Below are 12,041 nucleotides of genomic sequence, written 5' to 3'. Positions count from 1 at the left end.
ATTGTTCTGTACTTCAATCAGTCACAGAACATTTGTAGATTTGTCACTTTTGGGCTGAGAATGTCATGTAACTGTTACTCATCACAGGAGTGAAGATGCTGCATTCAAACCTCGCTCTGATTCAAGATCAGTTTCTCGTTTCGTGCGAGCACCGAGAACGAACGTCATACGCTCTAAGAGATACAGGTAAATCTCAGCGGCCCAGAGTCTGAATAGTTAATAATGGTTGGATGAATTCAATCTCTTATTAATACAGAAATCTACAGCCAAACCTTTATCAACATCCTGCGAAATAACCTTCCAAAGTCCTTGAACAACAAAGAGCCCACTGGCCCACGCACAGTCTCCATTCATGCTGTATATAATCAAGGTGGGAGAACTTCAATGAGCCTGCCTACCACCACAAACGTACAGACGAACACAAACCCCTCTGTCTGTCTTTTCACCAATCCCCCTGGAGAGCAAAATACACAAGGAAGAAAAAGAAGTGAAATGCCCAGCTCCTGCAAAACCCCGCTTAATTACACATGGAAAAAAATACATATTTAGCACCAGACTCATCAAGCTAAACAACCCAGGCAAGGGGTGGAGGGGGGGACCAGTGCAAGGAAAGCGGTACTGACAGAAGAGATGTGCCCGATGAGGCTTTTTGCACAAAACTACCCCTGTCCCCCTCCTCAAGGCCCTGCCACTGTGGGAGAAGCTTCTTCCAACCCCCTCTTCGAAATCCCAGGAAGCTATCTTAATTAGTGCACCTTCTTCTTCTTCTTCTTCTTTTTTTTTTTTTTGCTAAAGGGAATGTAGCATTACTAGTTGCAGTGGTGCAGGGTATGTGGGGAAGGGGGTGGTGACACACAAGACACAGAACAACAAGTACTTATTTTCCCCTCATTAAAAAGGAGGCTCAAACTGCAAATCAGCCTGCCACAAGCCTCGACCTGCCGTGGCTGCTGTTGTTGAGAAGTTTTGGGAGCGTGGGCTGGCTGCACGGTGGCACGGTGTAGCTTCGCACCGCTAGCATAGTGAGGTGTTGGGATGATGAGTAATAGAAGAGAGCACAGAGAGAAGACTTGACTTGGCTTCTGGGGAGAGGAGCCCTGCTGGGCGGGTAGACGCAACCAATTACCTAGTCGGCTCAGTCAACTGGGCCCACGGTGACTAAGCTAACCTCAGCACTGTGCCTTTTATTTTATGATATCGACTGTGTTTCACAACAGGGATCAAGGAAGAAAAGTGATAACTGGAGAAAAGAAATCTCACTGTATCTCTCTGCCGATCAGGGAGACATCAGCCTTCTGTAGAAATACACTATACTACACCGAACGCATACGTGTTTGAGTGCTAGACTCTATTAAAAAGTGCCAAATATGTTATCAGAAAGGACAGTTTATTCATGAAAAGTAATTGTCCATGGTTTTCTATGTTGAAAAAGCAGTGCATACTTTCTAAAATGATGTACAGTGGCAGAGTTTGAGTATTGCTAATGCTCCTTTGGTTCAAATACTTGAATAAAAAACCCCATATAGTTCACTTATGCATGGGAAAATGTCTGCCTTTTGATGATGGCATAATATTCTCCATCAGAAAAAGCACTCCCCCCCCCCAAAAAAAAGAGGTTCTTCTTGTTGCATTACTTCTAATGCGGTGACTGGGCAGTGATGCAAACAACACAATTCCTGCTGATACTTGTCAAAACCTTACAAGGCTGAACTCTGCATCCCTCTTCAGGAAACATCAAAAACAACATACAGACAAGATCTATTTCAAAGAGACTGTTGTTGAAGAGGAAATAAAGGTGGCGATGAAATGAGAAGATTCTGGCAGAGGATCACACAGAAACGGCGCAGGTTCATTAAACAGGGTTTCAGTATGGTTGTGCATAGAAACGTGCATATTCTGAGACAGAAGCAGTTTACATATTTTAGATTTTTTTATCTTTCACCCATCAAAGAACAAAAAAAGAAGAATGTAAAATATGAACTTTCTTAGTGTGACAGTTGTGATATATTAGTTGGCAGTTAAAGAAGAGATTAAAAGCTTTTTAAAAAAAAAAAAAAAAAAAAGCAAGGATTTAGACATTTATGAACAAGAAATCTCTTTCCTCCTAAGAATTTAAACGCATCACTCTCTGCACTGTGGATAGAGCTTTCATGACTGTGAACATTGTCCCTTTAAAAGAGTTGAGGGTATGTGTGTGATTGAATGTAGTCACCCATTAGACTTTGTAGCTGTGATGCACTCACTCAGCTGTATGCATCACTAACAGCTAACAGTCCCCTGCTGCTAGCAGGCTTTTAGACTGAGAGAGGCTTTACAGTTCTGCATTTTAATAGAGAACTTTGAATGGAGTGACGGGGGATGGGTGAGAGAAAGCGAGGTGGGCTGGGGGGGGGAGGAGGAGGGAGCCAAAAGGAAAGAGGCATCAAAATATTTTCAGAGGAAAATGAAGTAATGACAAAATACCCACCCGGAGCGTGCAGAGCAGAGGGGGTTTCTGGGAAGGACTGCCTTGGCAAGGGTAAGGCTAATGTGTCAAAAGAAAAGTCTGTAGGCACACTGAGCGCTGTCATGTCTCAAAGTGTGGGCCATTCAAAGGAAGAAGGAAAAGGTCCAAAAAACCCGTATTGAACATCTTAATTACTTTCTGCTTCAGCACAGAAAGCACACCCCTGAAAAGGTTCAATTATGAGATATCAAGGCAAATCAGATGCCCTCGCAGTGGCTGTTTCCTTATCCCTCAATGGAGCTGGGTTAAGCAATTATAACTTGATACTGTCTACTTGTTTTTAAAAGGAGACCTGGAGAGGCATCGATGTAACGCACTGTTTCACAGTGCGATACATTGAGTCTTTAAAGAAGAGAGTGGTCAGGAAAATGAAAGTTTGAAAGAAAGAAGAAGAAGAAGAAAAAAAGTGGATACATTCATACCAAGGATAATAATTTATCCATAACAGAACAACACTTTAATCATTTTTTTCTCTGGGTGTGTGTGTGTGTATGAAACCTGCTGGCTGGCTCGTGTCAACCGAGTCAATCCGGTGGCATCGCTACTGAAACAGAACATTACTGACTCACGCTGTTTTTCTCAAGTCTGAAAGAAAACCTGACTGAAAGAAAGCAAGAAAAATCAGTAGGTTCCACTGAATCCCTCAAGGCCTAGAATAAAATATTTAACTCGCTAAGCCCACACAGAACATTACACCTGAAAACATCTGCCAAGGTAGAGGGAGTTAGCGACCCAGAAGACTTACTAGCACCAACTAGGAAAGAGCTATCAAAATTCCAGATTCTGACAACGGCAAAGTTAAAAAGGCATATTTTGTCATAAATAAAACATAGGAGTGCAGCATTTCGGCAAAATCCCCCAACGAAAGGTCCCGAGAGAGCGATGGGATGCTGTTTGTGAACTCACGCTTCGCACAGTAAAGAGGGCTATAGCACTGCGTCACCGCGACTCAAACTACATTCCCACATCCAGCCCTATTCAGCGAGGACTAGTCCTCTTTAAAAATTCATTAATTTACAGCAAAAATAGATTAAAGCGCCCAACTGCACCAACCTAAAAAGTTTGGCTTGTGAATAGCATTAATAATGGAAGCAAGCATCCAAAAACCTAGAGGCCCTGACTTGGAGGCATGGCTTAGGTTTTGTTGCACTTTATAATGGAGAGTCATTTACATTTTTTAGAAGTATTACAGCTTTTTGATGCTTGTTTATAATTGCATTGTTTTACATGCAAATTGGCTAACAATTGTTACTCATTAAAACCTAACCAGAGTAGCAGAGCGCTCTCAGCTTGTGCAAGATGCAAGCTTTACATCAGGTTAGCATTGGAAGCTTTGCATCTCTCGTCTTGCAGGCAACGCTGCTGGCGAGTTCAATCCAAATGACGGCCCTTTAAAAGTGATCATCCCCTATCTTATCTTTTACTTATCTTACTTTTTTCTTTCCCCCTCCAAATCATAGCAATGCTTTTACTAACAGAATCAAAGAGGATTTTGACAAGATAAAAGGATTTGCTACATTCGAATTCAAATTATGTGTACTTTCCTGGGGACATGACAAAAAATCACAGTGACTGGGAGCACTCAGGGAACTTAGAGGGACTTAAAAAGAGAGAAAGTCTGCTCTAATGCCTTGTCGAAAATATCGCCTTCCCAGCCAGACGACGGAGACCGCCGCGTTAGATCGCCAAACATCATCTGCGTGGACGCGTAGATCAGCCAAAACATAAAAACAACTAACAGGGGAAATGAACAGCTATCGAGTATGACTAATAATCATCTCATTACAATGCAGCGTAATGCTGGGAAACCTCAGTTCCTGCATTCATGTGTATGTTACTTTCAAATATACCACCCACTTAAAAATGATTGCAGACCATGCTCCCTCCCCTTTGCTACAGCAAAAGACAGCACATCAGCACATGACGCCTCGCCACATCGGCATAAGAGCTCAGAAGCGGCTCAAGGAACACCACAGAGACCCCGAGGCTTTCAAAGCTCCCCAGATCCACATCAGATCAAGCAGGATGCTCAGGTACAAGGCTGATGGGGTGGTGGGGTGGGGGTCACCCCAGTTTTAATCTTGTGGCTAATCAACGTATAGCAGTCGGGGCATGACGCTTTTCATATCTACGGGTAACATCGGGTCATCTAAACAATCACTTTAATTATTTAAACAGTAGATTATTGATTTGACCGGAGGTAATTAAAGTGACCTGATGCCCTAGTAACGCAGTAATGGCCTGGTAATTACAGAGGCAGATTAAAGGGTTTTCTTGCTAAACCAAACGAGACCACCTCCTCACCTCTTTTAATAGCTACTGCCACGCTATCTTCGAGCAAGGCAGTTAAATAACAACCCCTCTAGCGGAAGTGTCCACGATAAAGAGTGGAAGATGGCTCTCAGGGATCAATCTGTGTAACAGAGGAGCGTGGGTGTCTCTGTTTGCTAAAAGCTTATTGTTACTTATTAAGTTCTTCATTAAGCAAACAGATCTTTCCAGGGTTAAACACCGACCGTCTTTAACAGCACATGTGTAATAAGGCGAGCACACAGTGTGTCTGCTTAAAGGCGTCAATGCTGCTGTAAATTCAGGCAAAACATTTTTCCGTGTCAAAGAGATTGGATTTTACTTATGAGCTGCAAAAAAGAGAGAGAAAAAAAGACTGAAATAATGCATGTTAACACTGATCATGCTGGGTTTAATCAATAAAGCAAAACTCTATATGAGCACCGCCCAGGCACCAGGATGCTTGAATTGATTCTACACCAATCTGCAAGAACAATAAAACCACCTGCCTCATGCGTAAAGTTGCCGCTTGTCCCGACACAGCGTTTCCCACCGATTCTATTTGTGGCAGTAGCAGCGGGGCTTTTCTTTTTCTCTTAATGCATTATTAATTAATAGCGCATATAAGGTGCCTCTCCGCAAACACTTTAATTGCCGCTTTCTGACAAATAAATATCGAAGCAGTATATCTAACTGCCTCTCCAGAGAGCGTTTCATCCCACTGACAGACTCCCAACTCTTCTGACTCCAGCTGTCGATCGTAGTTCTTGTTCTGCTTTGCAGTTCTCCGCCTGCAGCAGACTCTGGCTGGCGTGGCTCTCCAGCTCGCAGCAGAACAAGGAGAACCATCGGCTGCGGTCTAAGATGGTGGAGTCGGAGTAGATCTGACCGCAGGACAAACTCACTAGAGAAGCTGAATGATATCGAAGATGCCGCAACAGCGACATCATCACCCTGATGGTAAGGGAAAAAATGAAATGGGAAGAACTGGTTAGCAGTGACTGAACTGTTGAAATCAGAGCAGTGAGGACATCACAGATGGTGGTTTTCGGTGGAATTGATGAAAAGATTCAAATAAAAATGTTAAGATGAGACAAGATTCAACTTAACAGCCCACTTTGGACACGGAATCTCTTGAGCTGCCCTGTAATGTCTCGCAGCCGGATGTGGGGCCTCTCCATGATTTGCTCCCCAACATCCCGCTCACCCTTGATGGGACTGGGACCGCCATTTGGGATTGGGTTGTGCTCTGGGCCGACTGTGCTGCTGGGAGAAGCGCTTGCTGTCAGGGAGAGCCATCACTGTGTCGCAGCGGTCGGTCTGAAGCAATGTTTAGGTGTGAGGTATGTGTCAAAGTAATGTCAACACCAGGAGTGCCAGGACTCAAGGTTTCCCAGCACAATACTGCACTGCGATGAGTGTTATTCACTTTTTTCTGTCAGCAGCTTTAATGCTGAGGATGCGTGTATGTGTACTTGAATTTTTCTTTCTTTATTTTTTTAATTCAACAGGGTGACGCAAAAAGACCAAGTGTAGGCTTCTTAAGAGATATAAACTGCTTAACAAAGCCCACTTTTGTCGCAGATTTGTGGGAAGTTCTGCGTCTCGAACTCCATCACGTTTTAATTGGGAGGCAAATCATTCTTGGCAGACACTGAGAAGAAAGCCTGGCTGCTCAACACGTCTTGTGAAGTCACGCAAAAAGAATATATTACAAGTCATAATGAATATGCAGAGAGACAACATCAAAATTTTTGACAGGCATATACGATTTGAAAACTGGCATATGGAGTTCATCTTTATCAAAGAGACTGAAACGCCTGTAGTGCATCCACAAATAGCCCGTTAATTCAACTTTCAAAAAGTCATTACTACGCTCGGTTCTTGGCGTTGCATTTGCTGACATTGACGATAATTACAACGACCTTTCTGATGATAAAACACAAATCAGTAAAACATTATGAAGGGTTCCTTCTCGCCACGTTTCATGAGATTCTGCATAACGTTTTAATGAGGCATTTAGGGGTCTATGAGTGATCTACTGAGAAAGTCTACAATGGCAATCAGCAGTGAGTGTGGCAGCTGTTCAGCAATTAAAAAGCCAAATTACCCTCAATCAACACCATTTACAAGCACAAGTAAATCTCAGAGCAAATAATGATGAGAGAAATCTGTTCAGACAGCTCTCATCTTGATAGGAATTAGAGACGCATCCAAATCAGGAGCAGGGTTTTCTCTCTCTAACGCTTCCTCAGTCTGTCACACGAGCACGCGCGCACACACACAAACCCCAACTCCCCTTGTCTGAATATTTTTGGCGAGATGAAGTTGTATAGTACTGGCTAGCTAAAGATACTGCAGCATAATGTAAGAGAAAGAGTCCTGTCAGTATTAGACGGTTACCTTTGATGTTAAGGCTATGGTGTCTTCATGGGCAGCCTATAGAAAAGAAATCCACAATGAATGAGCAAAACTGGACCATCACCAAACTCAGCTCGCTGGAAAACTAAAGAAAAGTCATCTGCATGCATGGCTCAAGGGCAGCTGTGTCTGCATCAGCTAAACTGTTAAAATCTTCAAGTAGCTCAAATCATTTATTTGAAAGTATTCAGTAAATTCATACTCTCTCTCTCAATATATATAAAGTGTATATCAGGGTTAGGTCCTTTTTTAAGTCTTAATACAATATACATTAAATATCCTTAATACATTCTCTTAAACTTGACACGGAGAGGCTCTGAAATCCGAACAAAGACATCAGCATCTACAAACACTGACAGACAGCTTCTTACTGACACACTGCCAGTGTTCACATAATCTAAACTTTTATAAAAATACCTCACGCTGTTAAACAATGCCAATTACAAGGAAAAAGGCTCATTTTTCCTTATACTACTTTTTCCTTCCATTGTTATGTGAGCTACAAGATTAATGTGTTTTGTTAATGCATAACTGATTCGCTATTATATATATTTATATATCAATCATAAAGCAATTGAACTGCTTTATGGATAGACCACTGCATCACTGTGGAGCTCAGCTGTCTGTAAGCCTCTGCTGCGAGGCTTCATGCTTCCCCTGTTATCACTTCAAAAGTCTTTTATTTTAAATCTCTGACCGGCACTGTCCTCCGCGTATTGCGCGTCCCGTACAATTCACTGCTTGGATAATTGTTCCATTAAGCACCACTTTCCTAACAGTCTTGTAAGCAGACAGCCTGGCTGTGCCGACGGTAGCATCGAGATAATAACTTAGAGAAGTTGACTTTATCCAGCAGACGTGGTATAACGGCACAATGCAACGCTTGCATGCATTCGTATTGTCACAGACAGCGAACTTGTCACGGCCTGCCGTTAAGTAAAAAAACAAACAAAACAAAAACCGCTGGCTTTGAGCACCACCGCTGTGCGATCATTTGTCACAAATCCCAATAAGCAACATATTCAAACATTCTTGTGAACGGACTACTCACCGTCGCACGCGAATACGAGAACCGGCTCAATTTGTGCACTCTGCTTCAAGCAGCTCCAGACGCTGTTCTGCACTTGAAAATCCCCTTCGAAGACAGACACACACATAAAAAAAAGCTCCTGTGGTGCCTTTGCGCTGTCACTCTGGCTGCGTGCGCACGGCGCTCTGCAGGCGTGCAACTGACCGCTGCTGTGGTCAGTCGACAAGTCAAGACTGGAGGACTCGACCCGCTATTCGCATTTGCGCTCATCAACGCAAAGATCCCGGGTCTCAGTGCTCCGCTCGGCTGCTAAACCACCGGAACTACTTCCAACGCCAGCCGGAGCACGTTGAAGATAAATTCATGCACCACAATAGGAAAAAAATGAAATCAGATCCATTTAACTAGTTCCCGGTTTTAATATTAATGAGATTCCGCCAGGACATGCCTACCACTGCTATGACTAAAATAAACGCCAAACATATAATTAGAATAGACATATGATTTTAAAAATAGAAGCCCACTGTGCCGTGTATATTTGTTAAATAAGCCTGTTGTTGTGGGATACAGTTCTTATCGTTAATACAGGATCACGCCAGTGACTTTGACGCTTTCATTCCGGTTGGATACAACTAAAGAAAGAGGCTGCCCGCTTCTTCCACACGCCACATAACTCCAAATTATCTTAGACAAGCAAACATGCTTCAGTATGTTTCCCTGTCTACTTTGTGGCAGTGAAGGAGCTAGATAATTGCATTTAGTGGCGCTTCAGATCACGCTGTTCTGCTCCAGCAACAAATTTGGGGTTTTGTGGTCATGTCTTATCTGTGATACTAGGTATTCCCCAGTTTAGACTGGATGCCTATAATTTGTTGATTGTGAGAAAGGCTTGCATGCAGGCACAGCGCACCCACCTGGAGAGGACAACAGTTAAAGCAATTTGTTGAAACGGACATATTTATACATACATATTTATATGTTTGCCATCTTTTCATTCAAATTTCAGTTTCCTGCTGCTATGTCGTTGTGTTACGCGTATATAAGTGCAGATACACAGCGATTACAAGTTACGCAAATGATTTTCTACCAACATCCCAACATGTTTGTTTGAGACATTGCCCATCAGCTGTGCGGTCACATATACCTCACTTCTGAGACTCAAAACACCAGCCAGGCTTCTTTATCACTGTGAACAACGGCTTTATATGTTACAGTACCTCATGGTATTTTCCATCAACTGTACACTCTTGCTCCCTGATGGACACTGCGAGAGTGATCAGCGCCGGGCTTATAAACGACTCACTGCTGCACTCCTCTGGATGATGGAGCTGATTGCAAGGGTTGATGGGATATTTTGTCAGAGCCTGGGCACTGTGAAGGAGCAGCGGCTGTACAATGTTGCCGGTTTATTCCGTTTATGTGTCTGGAAGATAGATAGATAGATAGATAGATAGATAGATAGATAGATAGATAGATAGATAGATAGATAGATAGATAGATAGATAGATAGATAGATGATTAAATTAATCGAATGTAATGTGTTAATCTACCACCAGAGGGCCCTCTATCCTAAGACAATGCGCTGCAATAGTTAAAATAGATGTATTTATTATATATATATATATATATATATATATATATATATATATATATATATATATATATATATATATATATATATATATGTGTGTGTGTGTGTGTGTGTGTGTGTGTGTGTGTGTGTGTGTTGTTAAGTCTATTCATTTCATCAGCTGTGCCTAAACGGCAAGCAGACCAACCGCGTGGACATGACGTGTGTATAATGTGAAGTCCACGTATCCTTCTCGCTTACTTTAATCCAATGAAACATATCTCGTGGTGTGTCCCTTACTTCAGATTTCATCCCAGATATATTTCATCTATTTATTTGCATTAACAAATGAAACCAGATTTCACAGTAAATCTGCTGCGGTTAATGGTATGACAGTTAAGGTGGGATGCTGGTAGGGAATACGTCTGTTGCTGACTGCGCATGGGATGTGTCTGCCACGCTGCCTTCCGCCTACTTTGTGACGATAGGGCAGCACGACTGGCTCTACCCGGTTTGATCCTGTTGGCTCGCCGTTATTGTGCGCTGTGCTCGGGGGAGGCTGAAAAGAAGGAGATGAGGGGAAAAAAAGACTGTGTCACTTCTTTCTTTCAGGTTTAATGTCTGTAGTGTCTGTCTTCAATATGGTTGAATCATGTGGAATTCATTTATATAAAACATTCTACTAAGGGGGGTAGAAATTTTGTATAAAACCACTTCCTTGCCCCAAATTCTCGAGGTAAGCTAATATATATGTGTAAGCACACAGGTGGATAATCAATTTATGTGGAATCATAAGTTTAAATTTGGTTACGTGGCATAACGGGGAATTTATTAACAAGTATAAAATGGTGTGAAGTTTTTCTATTGTTGAACCCTGATTTTTGTCACTGGTGTGTGACGTAACCGGTGCATGAGGGGGTCTCGCGAGAGCAAGCCTACATCGGTTGAGGAGGAGAGCTCATGCTGCTACATCTGTTGGTGAAACTTTGACATGCGGCCAAGAAAGGATGCTGAAATGACGCTGTTAGCGTTCGTGATTATCTTTAATATTCACGCGTGTATGTTTATGTGACGTTTCATAGAGGTGCAAAGAGATTTAGAGCGTTTGTCGAGAGCCATGTGCCCTCATAGAAACTGACGAGGAAACACGGATGTTAACCTTTGACGACCTTTGGTTATCATATGTTTTGGGTTTCCTAGTATTAAACAGCTTGATTCTATGAATGACTGCACAGACGATTACTCAAAGTCCAACTGGGTGTGCTCTGTTTCTTTAAACTCATCATTGAAAGCGAAATTGTTAACGTGTCACACACGTCTTCAACACAATAACACGTCGTTATGTAACAAACAGTAAGGAAAGGAACGTGCTCCAAAAATGCTGAGAGAAGATCATGCACAGCTTTATTCTCACAGAGTCTCGATCACGTCATGGCATCAGTGTTCCAGCTGTTTGCCACCGCGAAAAGAGGGTGGTGGTGGGGAGGAAACTATATATTGATGTATTGACACGCCACTGTGTTCTTATAAAGATCATGATTGCATTTTTTTTAATATATTCCCTATTAAAAGGTAAAATGTATGCCGAATTATCTGTCCGAGGTTACTGGTTACAGTATGTACGTAATTCTCACTGAATTATCATCATATTTAAGTTTGTTTTTTGTTTTTGTTTTTAATTTGGGGGCTTCTCGAGCAACCCTTTTTGTAAACCCCCCTTTTCTGTGTTTTATTTAATATGGATGTCGGGAATAATGACATCATCGAAATCTGTAGGGACTATTGAATAAAAAGTAATGCCTATGAAGGCTGTTTGTTTGTGTTTCTTTGTATTATCCAGTCGCTCCAGGAATATTATTACTAATAATAATACAGTCACGAACAGCACAAGCACAAAGAGCTGTGAGGGAGAGAAGGAGAAGTGGGTCATTCGCATAATTTCGCTCTCCTGTCACGCCGAGGTGTTCTTCCGCTTCTCAGCTGTTGGTGCTCCCTGAGCAGCGTTGGTAAACAATAGCGACTTTTTAATACTATTTGTCTGTCAAATATGAGTCTTTAGAAATCTCCCAAGTGTGGGATAAAAGAAATGGAAGGTGAGAATGTAGTAGCTTGTGATGACCTTGTTTCATTTCCTGCCACTTCAGCTTAGAGACAGCGCTGTCGGCATTCGCCAGACCCCCTCGCCGGTCTGGTCTGAACCGGTTCGGAAAGTGCGCGGTCTCGTG

The 12,041-nt window shown here is 42.4% G+C and overlaps 1 protein-coding gene across 3 annotated transcripts in view; it reads right to left on the bottom strand.

The window, feature by feature from the left end:
- Positions 1-8,556, bottom strand: part of LOC102787620 (forkhead box protein J3-like) — a 75,118-nt gene extending 66,562 nt beyond the window's left edge. For 2 of the 3 annotated variants that reach the window (XM_006785483.2, XM_006785485.2), the window contains exon 1: positions 8,268-8,556. The gene's annotated coding sequence lies outside the window, so the exon portion shown is untranslated. Of the gene's footprint in view, positions 1-7,198; positions 7,235-8,267 lie in introns of all 3 variants that reach the window. The other variant, XM_006785484.2, reaches the window with a different exon arrangement.
- Between the last annotated feature and the right edge of the window lie 3,485 nt (positions 8,557-12,041).

The sequence above is a fragment of the Neolamprologus brichardi genome, chromosome 20 (genome assembly GCF_056152115.1).
Source record: "Neolamprologus brichardi isolate AB-2024 chromosome 20, ASM5615211v1, whole genome shotgun sequence".
NCBI lineage: Eukaryota > Metazoa > Chordata > Actinopteri > Cichliformes > Cichlidae > Neolamprologus > Neolamprologus brichardi.
The sequence above is the reverse complement of the archived record's forward strand: the minus strand, read 5'-3'. Positions and strand labels throughout refer to the sequence as shown.